This window comes from Carya illinoinensis, chromosome 1 (genome assembly GCF_018687715.1).
Source record: "Carya illinoinensis cultivar Pawnee chromosome 1, C.illinoinensisPawnee_v1, whole genome shotgun sequence".
Classification (NCBI taxonomy): Eukaryota; Viridiplantae; Streptophyta; class Magnoliopsida; order Fagales; family Juglandaceae; genus Carya; species Carya illinoinensis.
In genome coordinates this window covers 1,072,003-1,085,806 of record NC_056752.1, presented here as the reverse complement: position 1 = coordinate 1,085,806, position 13,804 = coordinate 1,072,003, and the positions used below count along the sequence as shown (strand labels likewise).

Sequence of the window (13,804 nt, the reverse complement as noted above, 5' to 3'; positions counted from 1 at the left end):
TTGGACTTACCTTGTTTGGGCTTCTTTGTCATTGATCTATCATGTGAGGCTCTTAAAACATGAGTTGTAGACACGGCCTTCTTTGGAGTTTCCTCATCTTGACTTCCTTTAATAAAAATGATATTTTTTGATGAGGTGGCAGCGGATGATGAGTCTTTAAGTTCCATACCTTGAGAAGTCATATACCCCAAACCCGTGCGATCACAACTAGATTTTTGAATACTCAACATCTCTTCTAATTTTTGTGTTGCTGTTTTTTCTTGAACCTTTTCCAACTCTTTTTCTAATGCAATTTTTTGATCCCTTAATCTTGCTATTTCAATATCAGAAATTTTGAATGCCTCAAACAAGTTATTTTTCTCACTCTCCATATTAGTGAATTTCTTGTACAGCTTCTTGTTGAGTTTCTTTAATTTGATCACTTCTTCACACACATCATTGTAAGCTTCTTGTAAACTCAACTCATGATCATCCACAACTAGAGCAACCTCCAAATCACTATTGTCATCATCACTTTCAGATTTTGTTAGCTCAATATCAGAAAAATCATTAACAACAGTAGAAAAAGCCACAAAAGTATTGTCATAATCAGATGATGAACTTGAAGTTTCAGATTCTGAACTATCACTAAGTGTGACATTCAATGCTTTTCCTTTACTTTTCTTGAAATTTGGACATTCAATTCTTATATGACCATAACCAGAACATTCATGACATTTTACTTTATCAGATTTTTCTTTATTCCATTTTTCAAAATAATTTTTCTTTGCAGAAAATTCTCTACCTCCTTTTTCCTTTCCACTATACTTTTTATTAAACATGAATTTTCTGAATTTTCTTACTATAAGATCTATATCCTTATTGTTAAGATTTTCTTCATCAGAAAAATTATCTTGATTTTCTTCTATAGTTTTTAAGGCAATAGACTTACCTTTTCTTGCTTGAGGAAGCGAAGATTCATACGTTTGCAAAGAACCTACCAATTCTTCTACCTTTATTGCATCAAGATCTTTACTTTCTTCAATAGCGGTAACTTTGGGTCGAAATCTTTCAGGTAAAGACCTTAGAATCTTCCTCACGATCCTTGAATCCTCCACCTTCTCGCCGAGATTAAACCTGGAATTCACAATATCATTCAGTTTAGCATAAAAATCATTAAAATTTTCATCTTCCAACATTTTAATCTCTTCAAATTTTGAGGTTAGCATTTGCAATTTCGAATTTTTTACTATTCTTGTGCCTTCATGTGTAACCTCCAAAATATCCCAAACTTCTTTAGCAATCTCACACATGGAGATTCTTTTAAATTCTTCGGAGGATACCGCCATGAAAATAGCGTTAAGTCCTTTGCTATTTAAATTGCAATTGCTAATTTCATCTTTTGTCCAAGCATCTATAGATGTCTCGGGTTTAGTCCATCCTTGTTCAACCAAATGCCATACACGTTCATCCAAAGACTTGAGAAAAGCCCTCATACGAACTTTCCAATAAGCATAGTTTTCCCCATCGAAGTATGGTGGAACGTATAATGACGTCGACATGATCTACAAGGGCACGGATCACACTCGAATGAGTGAACCACGCTCTGATGCCAATTGAAATTCCCAACGTACCCCTGTAAAACCACGAAATTGTCTACCAATTTCCTTGAACAAATAGGTTAGATCTCAATTATCAAGATTATGAAACGAATCAAGTAATTTAAAATAAATAATCAAACTTGCAAGACACAACGATTGGTTACGAAGGGAAACCCTTTAAAAAACTCTTTAAAGGTAAAACCCTACGGGGCAGCCAAACCCAGGAAAGTCAATCTTATTATTTGAAGAATAATTACAAGCAATAATCAATTACAAAACCTTTGCAATTCGACTCTCTTACTTGCCTAGACAAACGACCCGTTTGTCTTCTACCGCAGTAGCAGCCAGAACCTCTGGCGATCTTCAAATGTTGACCTCCCTTCTGGAACTCCAAAGGCTGAAACACAATCGATGTTGCTTCGCACTCAAAGCACGATCTCACTCAAGAAGATATGAAAAATCCCATGAAAATTCTCAAGTGAATTTTCTCTCATAAACACTCAGGATCTCCTCTGTAAAATTCGTGACTTGAAGTCCTTGAAAAGATGCAAAACCGAATCCCCTTTAAATAGAAGATCTGAAAAGAGTTCTAGTTGCAGTAGGATTCTGCTGACGGTTAGCAACATACGCGAAAACGCGTCCCGACGGACTGCTAACATTTCGAGATAACTTCTTCTGATATAGACTGAATTCTGTTCCGATTTCTTCTGGATAAGTGTACTGCTAACAGAACTCGATTTTGACTTCAGGAACTTATCTAAACAACACCTAAGACTTCTAGATAGACTCAATATTGTTTAGATATAAATCAATACTTATTTTACATTCATCCAAATTTAATCAAATAATGATAAGATAAACCTTATCATTCATTCAAATTTAATCAAATAATGATAAGATAAATCTTATCATTTAGTCATCTAATCCTAGCCAATTTTTGCCTTTACAATCACAATATAAAATAAAACATAAGTCATGCTATCAATCAATTTAAATCACAATTTAGATTTATGGCCTCTTAACTATTTTTTCATATAAAACCAATAATAATGTCATGAAATAATTGAAATATATTTGTTTTAGATTTATAAAATATGCAATAATTTAGCTCAATCAAAATACTTTTAGGATAGAAGTATCATAATGTTGCTCTCTTTTATATATAACTATGAGTGATTAAATATTTAGGGATCCTCTATTCTCTTTTATACAATCTCAATTGGAGTGAGTTGAATTCATGATATAATGCATTGGTATTATTACTTGCCTTGACGCTTTTTTGATTGATTGTGGAGTTGATTTTAGTTAATAATAATGGCACTACAAATGAGGTAGTTAATATTGCAAAAAGAAACCAGTTTTGTTCTTGATTTTCTAGGTTCTAGATAATGTTTTACATCTTTTGCAATTCACATTGGGTGTATATGTTTCATACTTTCTCTCATTCTCATGACAGACCTCTGTTTTTCTTTAAGGAGAGAAATTGAAGGATAAATTAGGGTACGAGCACCTTAATGAGCCTTTGCACCCATATGTCAACTGCAAAACATATAATTCCTTTCTTTTTTATGCTAGCAACACCCTCCATAAAAATAGTATTAACATAAACATATAATTCATATAATCCCGGTGGATGTTTTTAATGCCTTGCTGCTAGTGCTATTTAAATTAAAATTTAAACCAGATTTAAACTTAATTTAAACTAGTGAAAAATGTTGGATGTTTACATCAAAATTAAGCTCAACCCCATGCCAAAGCACCTCATTAAAATCCTATCAAATGAAAAATTATACCAAGAAACAAACCATTTCTACGATAAGGGGAGGACAATGGTGAGTGGTGATGGCTGCGTTAGAAATACATGGTAGGATGACAGACTGGGTGTTGATCCACTACAAGAAAAGCAGCTTTTTGCCATGAGTTCTTGTTCCACAGCTTACTCTGGTGACAATAAGTCTGGTATTGTCACCACAGCAAGCCGTGGGAGCAAAACAGCTCATTTACCATGAGATCATAGTGGTGACAAATATTTTACTGGCAATTACATATTGCCATGAATTACGCAGTTTAATGCCACCAAATTCTTTTAAGGCGAAAAAGAATCCAATAATTAATATTCTTCGTGGCTTAAAACTTTTAACGTCAGAACATAGTCGTCGCTATTTTGCACGTGATGATAGGCAAATGATCCCATCAGTAAATAACATTTGCCGCGAGTAATTACTTGTTTTTCCCACGAGTAGATGTTGCCGCAAAAGGATAGGATATAAAACCGGGTTTACGCGCGATTCTGGAACTCTCTGTTTTCAGCTTTTTTTTTTTTTCCCTTCTTGTTTCGTTTCTTACCCAGCCGTTTACCCCCTTCCCCAACCCCCTCCCCCAAACTTCGGATAAGCAAATTGAACCATAAAGCAGCATCTTGAGTTGAAATTTTGTGCAACACTTTCCGCTCAGATTAATCCCCGGAAGCCCCAACCAAATAGAAGCTCACCGACTCATCATCTTCGCCGGGCATTCTCCCACGATTTGCCCTAGCCCTAGCCTCTAGATTCCAGTTAATTACCAATTCATGAATTGGTAATTAACGTTAGTCTGCTCATGTGGTGGCAATGAGTGTTGGAAGCAATAAGCAAGGGAAAAATAATTCCTTTCGTCAGGTAGCAAAGGGAAGGGGAAAACAATTCATTTCGTAGGGTTTTTAATTTTAGATAGAATTCCCATGTGATCCTTATAGTTTTAACTTATGTAATACTGAGATGGCATGTTCTCATTGGACATTGTTAAAAGGCTAAAACCAACCTGATTGTTCCAAAGCGGTTCTATCTAAACTATTATATCAATCACATCATCAAATTATCAAAAAGTCAAAAGTGTATGCGTTTAGTTAAAATTCGATAGTTAAGATTGTATTGTTTCATTTATTTTTCATCCACTCAAATATGTTAAAATTGATAAATATGCTACTTGACAATAGATGATAATTATGTAGTTAAATGAAAAGATCTTCTATACAATTCTCCCTCCCTTTTATACCCAAGCTTTCTCCAAAGCCAAAAATCGCATCCCTACCCACTTTTTGTTGTAAAATCTCCCATTTAAGGACTTCTTTCTCCATTCTCTCCACTCTACATCCCTTATCTCGCCTCTACCTCACTTTCTCCATTTTCTTCTTTCTTTCCTCTTCTACGTCTCTAGGTTTTTTAGATATTAGTTGTTGTCAATATTGCTCATACACATCACTGTAGAATACCCTCACCTACCAATTCACAATACAACATCAAGTGCTCCTTATTTTTGTTGGTGCTTGAAATCCATCTCCGGTTTCATTCAGTGAGTATCAAGTTTTTTTCATCCCTTTGAGAAGTAAATCGATATCTTACCCTCAAGCCCAATAAAGGTGGATTCGAGTTTCTACTTTGTTGGGAACTAACGAAATTCATGCTCTCCTATTTGAAATATGGAGGATTTGTAAGTATAAACATTTATCTACTATTGTAGTGCAATTAGAAGTAATATATGATACCATTTTAATGTAATATCCTATTGTGTAAATCGTTTCAAACTCAACAATCATCTTTATGTTGGTCTCTTTCTATTCAATTACAAGGACAATAAACTATGAGACCAGACTAACTGTTCAGTACCATTTTCGGAATTATTTTTCTTATATGCTTTGTATATTTCACCTTACATTTCTCTTTTTAGTTTTACTAATGGAAGTTTACAAACTATTTATGTAATACCCGGCCCAAGCACGGAGGAAAACCAAGCCCAGGTGTGAAGCACACTATTTAGTTCTTTTGTAATGGATTAGGTTGTTAATTCGTTTCCTCTCCCCTATGCCGACACCCCCTTCCCCTTTCCATTTCCGTTACACCCCTACTCCATTACTGTTACTTTCATGTTGTACTTTACCCTCTCTGATCCTCAAATTCTCTGTGAACCGTTTCTTCTACTTGCCCTCTCTCTCTCTCTCTCAGTTGGGTTTTGTGCTACATGCCTTTGCCTCCTTTTACTTCTCGGGTTCAGTTGAACAACGGTAAGATTTTCTCTCTTATGCTTTATGATCACTCTCTCTATTAGTATCCCTCTCACTGTTACTCTCTCTATGTTTGTGTACAAAATTGCAATCGTCAGCCCCACCTCGTCTGCCACCATATTCCTCTCTCGCTGACATCAACAAGTTTTCAGTTGCCTCTATTCATGCATGTTCAGACCAATCAATTTTGTTCTCTATTATTGTCAGCACTAATCCCTTGGTTTCCCTACCGCAGATGTTCTCTCTCTCTCTCTCTCTCTCTCTCTCTGCTTTGTGTTACGATTGACAGAGGCCACCTGAGTCAATGTGCATCTCTCGCCACCAAGGTATACCCTGGTTTCTCATCATTTCTCTGTATCATAGGACATCTCCAACGCCACTAGGCAACGTCGCATCGCTTTCTAATTCAACGGGCCATTGCACGAAATTAGGTATGGTAGTCTAAGCATTAGTCTCGCTTTTTGCACTATTTTTTTCGTGGTATGTATGGTTATGAAAAATTAGATAGTCTTTATTTGTATAGTAGAGACCCGAAGGTGTGATGTAGTTTGTTGTTTGGATGGTCTCATGGCTTTAATGACCTGGATGTAGGAAGGGATGAACTTAAATTGTAGGATAGTGTTTGTTTATCATGATAGGAATAACTAATAAGTTTATGAATAGTAGGGTGTTAGTGGAAAATGGTGTACTCAATGAGAATAGGCTATTTCTTGTTGTGGAGTAATGAATTTAGATTGTTGAGAGCAAGGCCATTTAAAATTGAGGCATTATGATGGTTTTTATGTATGCTAAACTATAGCTCAGATTATGGAATTTTGTTAGTTAGCTTGGTTCTGTACTTGAGTAAGTCATTAATAGGTTAGCGTATGTTTTCCTGATTTAGGTTGCGACACTGCTAAAATTTAAAATGTTGTGAGCAGGGCCATTTTAAAGCTGAGGCATTATGATGGTTTTTATGTGTTGAACTATAGCTTGGATTATGGAATTTTGTTAGCTAGCTTGGTTCTGTACTTAAGTAAGTCATTAACATGTTAGCGTATGTTTTCCTGATTTAGGTTACGATACTACTAGAGTTCGGATCCAAGGCTTAAATAATATACTGTAAGCATCAGGTAAGCGGTGCTCCTATGCTAGACTTTGCCTAAAAATAGATAGAGATTGATTTTATGAAAATGTGCATGTTTTGTTATGAAAACAACCACAGTCACTTTTTTGCACTACTTCTTTGTATTTGAACAAGAAAATAAAATATTTCTGTCATGATTGATGTATGCATGAGTATTTTTGGGACTTTGTTCTCCATTGTTTAAAAGAATGAAAATGAAATCTGAAATCCTGTATATGGTTGTATGATATTAGCTGTTCAGCACCTTGTTTCGATATGATATGTTGCATCTGAAAACTCTCTAGCATGACACTTTGTTTTCGCTTTCGTCCTATCCTTATCATGGGTGTAAAACTGCGGTCTTTATCATTGCTTTAGTACCAACACCTTTGTTCCTAAGTACACCTATTTTGAAAATAAATTGATTTTCTGCATGGTCTTTACTATGTACACACTCAGTGCACTAAGAATATAAGAAGAATATTTCACTTCTGTTTTTGCTTGATTTGGTCACCAGGGATAGTATAACCCTACCATAGGATTAAACATGGAATCTGTTCTCTTATGATGCTGCTCAATTATGCGTATGCTAAAGGACTTTTGGTATATCCTATAATTAAATGTTTCTTAACTGTTGTTATGATATTTTAATAATTTGTTTTGTTCTATATTTTGTAACTGGTTCATATTTACAAACTGGTATATATTTAATGCTTACTGAATTATTAATAATTCATACAATATTTTTAATATTTTTTAGATAATTATGATGATTCAGCTAGGAAGGAAGGCAAGATTAGTTGGAAGGCAAGATTAGTTGTGCCTAGTGGAATGAGTACCAAATGGTACAAGAGTTTACGGAGTCTTACTTGAAAGTCTTGTCACTTTCTTTGAATGGTATTTTGGAATCTTGATGGCTTTGTTGTAACTTTAATTATGGAGTTCTTTATCATTATATGTTGGAAGAGTTCGTTTTTATTTGTGAATGTATACTTTTGATTGGAGGAGTTTTATGAGTTATCTAGTTTTTTTCTTGTGTTATTTCGAGTCTATAACTATATTTGTTGGAACGTATTTTAGTGACAGGAACTAAATCTCTAAGTAGATGATACAATTTATATAACAAGAAGATCAATTTCGTAATTAAGATGACTTTTTAACCTTAGCTGCGATCATGATTTTTCCCCCTCAAAAGACGATCTTTTTAATTTGAAGTTGTAATGAATTCCTCAAATACCTGATGATACATGTCCCCGTCGCCGCACAGCACATATTAAAATTGCACCTTCCATGCATAGGTATATATAGTCAACAATCCTCATTACTGATCAGGTCCGACATGACTCCGACCCATCAATATTAAATCTAGCGACATGCACGTACCGTCACACCATGCAGCGCCGACAGGTCGACAGCAGCTGCATGCATGCAAAGTGACGAGAACATGAGCTGCTTCAACAGTATGCATTAAAATGAAGGAAATGCTTAGGCGACAGCTGGTAGCTCCCGTTGGAATATCGTAAGGTGGTAATTTGTTATACGACCCGTTAATTCAATACGAACACGACACGATAATAACGGGTTAGGGTTTCGGGTTAGGGTTTAGTCTTAACAAGTTCGGGTCAAAACGGATTGATCCGTTAAGACACAATTCTTTAACGGGTGTATAACGGGTCAACCCGTTATGACATATTAAGAAAGTTAAAATTACAATTATACCCTTGTACTTAAAAGTAAAATTGTTAGAATTTCAATTTCTATATTTTTATTGTTTGAATTGTAATTTTAGACTTGTAGTTAGATTTATAGTTTTTATAAATATTGTAATTTTAAAATTTATATAAAATTATGCTAAATTTAATCAGGTCAAACTGGTTAATTTCGGACCTATTCAATCCATTAACATAAACAGTTTGAAATGTGTTGTATTGTATCATCTTAACATATTTCATAATATTTACTAATGGGTCAAAACGGATTAACACGACACGACCCGTTATGTTAACGGGTCGTGTCAGGGTTTGAGATTTTGATATGATAAGTTTAACGGATCGGGTTAGGGTTGAGCTATATAGTATAATATATATGTTTTGACACGACACGAACACGACCCGTTAACACGATTTGACATCCCTAGAATATCGCTGATTTTTTTTTTGTCTTTTTATGTTTTTGTTTAGTGATTAAATAAATATTTTTAATAATATTACGAATTTTTATAAAAACATATTTAAAAATATTAAAAAAATACATACAAAAAAAGTCAAAAATAAAAACACACGCTACAACTAGGAAAACTATCAGCAATAGCCGTAGTGCTACTCTAAAATCAATACAAGGAAAGGAAATTTTGATCATTCTTTAAAAAGTAATTCTATATATAATTATGAAGGGTATAATTATTGCATAATTATTTTAAAAAAATAATTTTTATTATTAGAAAAATAATTTTTTTATATAAATCTTATATTTTATTTATTTTTTAAAATGATTATGTATTATATAATTCACAATCATAAATATTTTTTCTATTATTTAAATGAAGCTAGCACGATTACCCAAATTTCTAGTAGGCCAGGCCTTTTTGTCTATAGCACTACTACCAAAACACTTCTACATTTCCGTTAGGTGTCTTAAACTATTTCTAAAATTTAAGAAATCAAATTAACTATTTTGGCAAAACAAATGATTCACCCCGCTTCTTTGTTTTAAGGTGTAGATGTAGGATGTAAATAATAATTTTTTATATTTAGAGGGTTATTATTTATTTTTTAAATTAATTTATATATATATATTTCATAGGAAATAGTTAAAAATTTAGAAATTAAAAAATAATAATAATTAAAAAAATAAAAAATATATTTTAATAAAATAGAAAATAAGATGTAGGAAGTTTTTTAAAAATAATAAAATTTAGAAAAAAATGATAGAAAGTGTCATTTTTAATTAAAATTTAAGAAAAATTATAATAAAGTGGATGTGAGTGCTCTACTCGTTTATTCAGAACCAACTCCGTTTCTTGATTTGATTTCTACGTTTGTTGAGACACGTTTTGCAATATTAATTACGAAAACTAATGAATAGTTGAGTTTACGCATGCATGCATGCATATGATGCATATGATATCAGATAGACCTCAATTATTAGGATAGGCAATATATTACACGATTTGTTAATCTAACACGAATACAATACGATAATAACAGGTTAAGATTTAGTCTTAAGAAATTCGGGTCAAAACGGATTGACCTGTTAAGACACGATTGCTTAACGGGTCGATAATGGATAAACCTGTTATGACACATTAAGAAAGTTAAAGTTACAATTATACCATTCTACCCAAAAGTAAAATTGTTAGAATTTTAATTTCAATATTTTTATTGTTTAGATTATAATTTTGGACTTGTAGTTAGTTTTATAATTTTTATAGATATTTTGATTTTAACATTTATAGAAAATTATGCTAAATTTTATCACGTAAAATAGGTTAATTTCAAACATATTCAACTAATCTAGATAAATAGTTTGAAACGGTTGTATTGTGTCGTGTTAACCTATTTAGTAATATTCACTAATGGGTTAAAACGGTTAACACGACACGACACGTTTTGTTAATGGCTTATATTAAAATTTGAAATTTTGACACGATAAATTTAATGGGTCGGGTTAGGATTGACCTATACAGTATAATATGCATACTTTTACACGACACGAACACGACCCGTTAACACGATTTGACACCTCTATTAATCACATAGACTTAAAAAGACACAATAGCCACATTCTTCCTTCTTATCGATGGGCTCGGAACATTGTTAAACTGAAGCTAAACATGATTTGTGAGTCCACTACATAAATACATACTGTTAACATATAAAATAAATAATAGAATTTATCTCTTCTTATTATTTTAAACTTTTAAGATAAATGGTGATTTTATATAGTATCAGAGCAGAGGTCTTGAGTTCGAATTCTAACTTTACACTTTACTTAATTTAATTAAATATTTTATATATTAGGTCATTCATTAAAGGGGAGTCTAGCTGACCCTCTTTTTATCAGTTTAAATTTTTAAAATAAATGATAATTTTATATATACATACATACGTGTCTATATATATTATATATAATTTAAGTGGAATGGTATCGTTTTATGCCTGAAGTTTTGTTTTAAACATAGCTAAATTACAATATTTGATATTAAACCAAACGACATCGTTTTATCTATAAAATATGAAAAAAATAAGTATAATAATGCCATTAAATTTAAAACCAAATCACGTCGTTTGATTATTACATTATCTTCTTCTTGAGTTCTTTTTCTTCATAATTTCATTTTCTTTTTCTCATCGTCTCTCTATTTTGTAACTCTCTATATCTATCTATTCTCTCAAAAGGATCTCACCGCTACATAAATCGAATGCCGACCGAGATCCGCTGTGCTTGAGACGGCTGGATTTCCTCTTATCGACTAATTACTGTCAGTTATTTTTCTATGTTTTCAGACATCGGTCGGCGTCAATTTTACCTAAAAATCACGTTGAATACGTCAGTTTTTACCCTCACCGTTATATAGCCTTTTTTTTTTTTTGTTTCCTCTCAATTTGTCGTATTATGACTTTGGAGTAGTGGCGCGAATTTATCTCTGATCTCGTAATTCAGTACGTACGTACCCTTTGTCAGAAAACCATTGACTATATGGAGCAATTCACATTGCACCATAGCTCCCAGGGGGCATGCATTCGAATTTTGTGGCCTTGCTTGGCTCGGTACTTTTGATCTCCTTTTGGCTTTTCACATGTACCATCTTAGATCGATCTTTTGTGGCTGAGATCCTTTTAAGCAATAATTTAGTAATTTACCCGAGTCAAGTAAATAAGCTAGCTAGTTAGGGAACATAAGCTGATGATCTGAGGTGACAAGTCCGGCCAGATCATCAGCAATTGTCTGGACGATAGATTCTACGCATTGAAGGTGCCAAATCCTAAAGACAGCGAGAATCTCGATTCCATGGAGCTTGTCAAAATTATTGCCTTGATTGTGGGCCTTGTGCAGACGTTATTTATCTGTTCTATATATGTGAATTATCAGACATCTAGCTACTAATATATAGCTATATAGGTGTCGGATATGTAAATGATAAATTTATAAACTGTGATATATTTATAAAAAAATTATATAAAAATAATTATACAAATTGATATATATAATTTCATATAATTTATCAGATTTATTTTATAATAAAAATAATTTTATAATCTAATAAATTATATTAAATCTTATCAACTTGTGAGAGTACTTTTATATCGTTATATTGTAACTAAAATATTTTCCTAAAATTTATTGACAGTTCCATGGTCCCTAACCCTCCATCCGCACATAAGGAACCATATTTATAAAGGGAACATGATGTAGGTCATACTCGTTATCCTGTTATAAGTACCACTTCTAGTTAATTGGAATTTGCTAGAGTAGTCCGGCGTCAATTATTATCCGATGTTGGGATTGCACGAAACAGGATTCGCTCCCCTGGAAATGAAGATGATCAGGATCTATATCGACATTTTGACACTGATCTCTTAGTGATGATCTAATATTATTGCTCCCTAGGGCAGGCGGGTGTTCATTGAACATATATTGACAGAACGTAATACACGGAATCATCATTATAAGAAAAATAAATATTTGTGATTAATCTTTTACAATTAAAAAAATTATTTACGACGAAAACAGACTCATTTTAATTAAAAATAACTATTTCATTATAAATAATTAATCGTAAATAAGTAATTTTCTTATAATGCATGTGCATATACGATGAAAAACAGAGATTTTGAATGTTGTTTCCATTTTCACAAAATACAATGATACATAGTACTTAACAATATTGCATTTTTAATTTCCCATCTTTTAATTTGTTCATGTATAAACATGAAATTAGGGGCATGCAGTTTTCCATTGCTAGCTTTAGCTTGGCAACATTGTCCTATATTTATACGTCTACTTATTATAAGAAAAGCTGTAATTCTTCCCAAAATTAAGGAATCAAGCAACCAATTCCCGCAAATCTAATTATGCAATATCAAATTCTTAATGTGTAATTATATAGCTCATAGTTATAAATATGTACTTGAGAATTTCTTAGGACCGGTCTGGCTAGTTTTGGCCAAATAAAAGCATGCCAATCACATAGTCACAGGTATGACTTCCACCACATTTATCCTAAACCAGCAAACATTAGAAAACCAAAGGTCGTGATGACGGAGCTTGACCCTAGAAAAGAGATGCATCTGCCATGTAAACTACCCTCATTTTAATGCTCTTTATCTGGTTTCCGAACACATTTTAACTCTCTGCTAATTTTTAGTTTTTCCTATAATTCTTGTTTGCACATAGATACATCACTCAAGGGAGTTGAATCCAGTGTTTTAAATATTGTACTGTATTAACCGATATGGTCAGTATATGCCGTACCGGCTACTGGTTCGGTATAGGTATTTTACTGTTTCGTACCGATCTAAATACCGGCCGTACCAGCTGATATTTCAGCCTGTATTTTTTTTTTTTCAAACTACAAACTCATTTTTTACCTCCAATTCAGACCAGACTATTTATAATTTATATATATATATATATGTATTTATGTATAATTTATTCATATAAACTATTATTTTGGATTATAATTTGAGGAATACTTTTTGCAGTCGGCAAATGCAGTCGGCGTGCAGTCGGCTGTAAAAAAATAAATTAATACGGGACCTATATGAAAAAAAAGATTATTTTTATAACTTTTTTTATTCATGTAGGTCTCCCTGAATATAAAAAAAAAATTTTATAATTTTTTTTATTTATTCTGTACAACCGACTGTATGCTGACTGTATTTGCCGACTGTATGTAGCAAAATCCTTATAATTTATATATATATATATTTATATATATAATTTATTCATATATCGACGTACACGAAACGGTACCAATATCGAAATATTTTGTTTCAATACCTTGACTAGTACGACATCTGGTATGGTATTCAAAACATTGGTTGGATCTGAGTATTTCACTTTATATGTGTATGTATG

General features: G+C 32.7%; 1 long non-coding RNA gene across 1 annotated transcript; it reads left to right on the top strand.

Moving 5' to 3' along the window:
- Positions 1-4,716: 4,716 nt before the first annotated feature.
- Positions 4,717-7,765, top strand: LOC122304654. The gene is made up of 4 exons (XR_006240994.1): positions 4,717-5,619; positions 5,855-6,050; positions 6,675-6,731; positions 7,485-7,765. It is a non-coding gene; the product is annotated as an uncharacterized LOC122304654 (long non-coding RNA).
- The last annotated feature ends 6,039 nt before the right edge of the window (positions 7,766-13,804 follow it).